Here is a 5,396-nt window from a genome sequence, read left to right as displayed (position 1 = left end):
ATGAACGTGATGTCGTTCAAGCAAAACTCCAAAGTAAGCAAGTGAAAACACATGTGTGTAGCACTCATTAAAAAACCCCTAGACACAAGTGATCTTGGTAGAACCTGATGAGTCAACATAAAACTTAGAAAACATCCAATAAAATCCACCAAAACAAACCAATCAACTAACCCATGATAGAATTTGTCTTAGGCTTAAGAAATTAAGCACAAACCACACTTAAACAAGTGCAAAATAAATTATCATGGAAAAGTGTCAAAGGTGAAACACACTTTAAACGCAAATTATAGCCATCAAAAGAAATTAAGGAACATGTCCAAAAAGAATGGCTAAACAATGGCAAAAAATCATGAAAATATTGTTCAGAATTAATCTAAACAGAAATATCTACTAATACGAGGTATAATCATATTAGTAATATGCGAATAACCCGCATCTATCTAATGTTAGCATGAGAAAACGTATTTCAATATTAAATAACCCTCAAAAATATTAAATTCTTGAGAAAAAGAATTATCATGATTTTCTCCTAATTTTTTCTAATTTCATAGGGCCTCAAAATACGATAATTTTGAATTCCACCAAACCTATATTTTTCCAAAAACTTTTTAGCAATTAGATTTGCCAAAATACCATTGATATTTTACAAATACTAATTTCTAGGATTTTTAAAAATAATTTCTAGAATATTCCTAATTTTTTCTGAGAATTCCATCGTTCACGAAATTTCCAATTCTGCTCGACAATTCTCAAATCCAATGAAAATTTATAATTTTTATGGATTTTCTAATATTCTGTGTCAAAAAATATATTTTTAAAGGAATTTCAATGGTCACGGGCGCCCGAATGGACACACCACATGCCAAACACCAACCCCACATTTTCCAGAAATTTAAAATAACCTTTGTCTATTTTTTCACTAGTTTTTAGGAAATTTTTGAAATTCTTAATTTACCCCGAACACATACAATTCTCAAATCCAATGAAAATTTATAATTTTTATGGATTTTCTAATATTTTGTGTCAAAAAATATATTTTTAAAGGAATTTCAATGGTCACGGGCGCCCGAATGGACACACCACATGCCAAACACCAACCCCACATTTTCCAGAAATTTAAAATAACCTTTGTCTATTTTTTCACTAATTTTTAGGAAATTTTCGAAATTCTGAATTTACCCTGAACGCATTTAGAATACGAACGGTAAAAAAATTTTGGAATCCCAATGGTTTTCTCGGAATACGGAAAGCCAACAGTTTCGGAAAAATGAAAAGACAAAAAAAAAATTGGAATGTGAAAGGTCAAAGTTTTTGGAATCCGAAAGGTCAAAAGATTTTCCGGAATTTGGAAAGCCAAAAGGTTTCGAGAAAGCAGAAAGCCAAGAGATTCCAGAAAAAAATTTCAGTGATTTTTTTTTCAGATAACATATCTTTTATCCCTTTTTGAGAAGATTTTTTAAAAAAAAACTCTTTTTTTAATATATTTTAAAAGGTTTTAAAAAAAACTTTTATAAGCTTAGTTTTTAAGCTTAAAAAAAAAACGTATTATGGGGGGGGGGGCGATTTTCGCCCGCAGGCTGCACTACAGCCTCCCCCTGCGTGCGCCAAATTGAGAGGGAGAGGGTGAAAGGACTCCCTCTCTCCTCTCCTTCTTCTCCATTCCATCCCTCCTTCTCCACCCCCTCCTTCTCTATTAATAGAGAGGAGGTTGATGAAGAATTTAATTAACCTTCTATTAATCATAATTAAAGTTTAATTAAGAGGCGATCACACGGGCGTGAGGAAAATAGAACAAAAATTTAAAATTGAGAGATGAAGAGAGTCCCATGCACACGGGAGAGCATTCCATGCATCAACATGCTGCCCCTACTGTATTTCAGCAGAAAATCGGTTGCATTAAAAATACATTTTAAACCATAAAAATGCTCAAAAAAATTCTAAAAAATTCCTTAAAATTCTAGAAATTTAGGGAATCCATTCTACCAAAAATATCCACAGTAAAATATGTGGTATTTTCATAAAAATTTCTATTAATGCTTATTTTAAACCATAAAAAATAGAAAAAAATAGCATTAAACTCACGAAATTTTCCCACAACGTCGATTCATCCATTGAATAGTAGTAACACATGTTCCAACTGCCATATTGATGATCCACATGAAAATCATCAACACAAATCAACAAAATAACATTTTTATTTAGTAAATATTAAAATTTACTTCAAAAAATGCTAAAAATTACAATAAGAAATAAAAAATAACAACAATTAACTAGAGATTGCTCTGATACCACTGTTAAAACTCTAAGATCTCTCTAGATAATTGTTATGCATAAACATGCATAAATCAGGCATAAACTCATCCACCTGACCACCCCCGAGCCCAAAGGATACACACATGAATTATAATGAAGTACATCATACCTTTACCCTTGATGTCCCATACCATCAAGAGGTATAACTCTAATCCAGTAGCATGTAGCTATAGTGTGAAATGGTAGGTGAGTAGATATAATCCTCTATACAAGAGAACATCATATCATAACCTAGCCTCAAGATAACATAGCCTTAGCCTCAAGATAACGTCAAGAGACCATGGCCTAAGCCCCCCTTGAGTGTGCCCCATGCCCCTATTATATAGGAGGGCTCTCAAGTGACTCTTGACTCTCCATTTCCCATGTGTGAACCTTGGATGCCTGACCCTAACCTTAACCCTTAAGGTTAGTCCTAACCCATGCTCCACTAGAGCTTGTTCCCATGCTCCCATGCTCACAAGGCTAATGTGGGTTAGCCTCCAAATATATGCACACATAATGTGCATATAACACTTTGTCTACGGATTCTTGAGACAAGGTCATAGAGATGAAGTGTTGCAACAAATCTATATATGATAGAGTGGAAACCTAAGGAAACTATATGGGATTACATCTTATGCAATGTGAGGACTGCGAGAAACCCAATGATGCACAAATGAAGCAATGTTTCCTAAAGGGTTTAAAGAAAAACACTTTGAACAATCTGATCATACTCACGAATCCAAATTCTTTTGATCAATGTTGCAAACAAGAAATCCATTTGGATGAAAACAGGATGGAAGATACCATGGATATAAACTCTTCCTTGTCTAAACTAGTGAAGGTAAGGGGGGCAAAGAGACATTGATCTTTGAGATGTCTATTGCAAAATTCTATAATTTTGTACCATAAAACTTAGCTAAATTGCCAACAAATTTACAACTCCTTTCTCTTGTAGACCTAATGTGTTGTACACATTGTGGGTGCACCACCATCCCTATCCACATTGCATGTACCCAAAGCGAGTCTTTTTATATTGCAGTCAAGGTGTTTAATCAATGACATCTCACAATGTGTGTATTCACATGCAACAAGTGCACCTCAAAACCAAGGAGCCCCATACACACATTTAATCTCCTTGACTTTTGAAAAAACAAAACTAGGGATAGAAACTGCTAAGGAAGCAATTAGACAAACAATGCAGTACTTTTATTGTCATAGACCACACAAGGTTGTAGATTTCCCAATGTGGAATGCACCTACAGTTCCTGATGCCACACAACTATACATACATATGTTATGTGTGTGTGTGTGTGTTATTCATATATATATATATGTATGTATGTATATCACCATGGGAAGTCCCTTTGGCTTATTAGCTATAACAACCAAACAGGGGGAGCCGTGTTTGCATCTACTACTTGCTAGAAGAGGAAATCCCTTGTGAAGCCCCTCTTTTGGGTATGTGCTCTCAAGCCTCCAAAAGGTGGCTTTGAGAATCCTAGCTCAAGATTTCTCTTTGGGTGCATGTGAGAGGAACTATAATTCCTACACACTTATACACACAAAGTTATGCAATCACTTGAGCACATGACAGTTAGAGCGGCTAGTGTATTTGAGAATCCTAGTTCAAGATTTCTCTTTAGGTGCATGTGAGAGGAATTGTAATTTCTACACTTATACACACAAAGTTACGCAATCACTTGAGCACGCGACGGTTAGAGCGGCTAACTTGTGTATGGTGCATGCAATGTAAAAGATGGAATCGGCAAGATACATATAACTTATAAGTTATAAGAATTTAATGTAAACGTTAAAGACTAAAGATTTCATTATTCAAAATTCAATGTTTATTAAAACTAAGTTCTAATACATTGTCACTTGATCATTGTACAATGTAGGTGAATGTGGATACATTCAAGCTCCCAAGGGACACTATTGAGAGTGTCAACAAAGAGCAAGATGAGGAATCTATGGAGAGATCTATCGAGAGCTCGAGTTGTTTGATCGATGACTTACTCGCACTTGTCATGGATGTGGAGCTAGTGGCATAGGAGTGTGAGTAGGAAGCCATGGATGCACGATTCATCGCGCTTTGAGGGGCATGGTGCATACCTATGTATGGCATGGTTCCAGTAGCTCTTCACCCACTCTTACAAATGAGGATGCTCCCTTTGGCTTCTCACATAAGCTTAGAGAGCCCTAGTTTGATGATGAGGGCAACCTCCTTAGGCGATGGTGACTTTAGTGAGGCCAGCGATGTGTCCTCTTCTCCTGAGGATGATTTTGACGAGATCTCTAATAGTGATGCCTTTGTCTAGTCTCTTTCTATTACCTAACCTCTATGCTCTAGCCTTGGACCTCTTTTTATACTTATGTTTTTGTACTTGCCTAATGTGCATCGCACGTCTATCCTGATTTATCATTCATCTATGCTTATGTACTTTTGTTTTTCACTTCAAAGTTGTTTTAAATGAAATTTTGGTTTGAAACTTCTCTAGAGTCTACCCTTCCAAATTGAAGAGAGAGAGAGAGAGAGAGAGAGAGAGAGAGAGAGAGAGAGAGAGAGAGAGAGAGGAAGCAATGAATGCAAGAGATGAGAGTTGAGAGATAAGAGATGAGAGAGAGAGAGAGAGAGAGAGAGAGAGAGAGAGAGCAATGAATGCAAGAGATGAGAGAGAGAGAGATGAGAGAGAGAGAGAGAGAGAGAGAGAGAGAGAGAGAGAGAGAGAGCAATGAATGCAAGAGATGAGAGATGAGAGATAAGAGATGAGAGATGAGAGATGAGAGATAAGAGATGAGAGATGAGAGATAAGAGATGAGAGGCTACCTTGAGGAAAAATTTAAACAAGACTATAGCTCATATATCACTAAAAATTTTCAAAAATAGATTTTTCTAGCACTTCCAATTATGTGACACAACTCATGAGTCTTGAATGAGAGAATATATTCAAATAAACTCTGTGAAAATCCAATAAATAAAAAATGTTAGTAGATGGTCCTACAAGTACCATTAATCTTATCTATCTTCTACTTTTTATTAAACATAACTTACTCCCTCTCCATGCTCCCAGAAGAGAGGGAGAAAAGGGGCCAGGGAGAAA

This window comes from Cibotium barometz, chromosome 5 (assembly GCF_041138505.1).
Source record: "Cibotium barometz isolate CiBa-2024 chromosome 5, ASM4113850v1, whole genome shotgun sequence".
Taxonomy (NCBI): domain Eukaryota; kingdom Viridiplantae; phylum Streptophyta; class Polypodiopsida; order Cyatheales; family Cibotiaceae; genus Cibotium; species Cibotium barometz.
The sequence above is the reverse complement of the archived record's forward strand: the minus strand, read 5'-3'. Positions refer to the sequence as shown.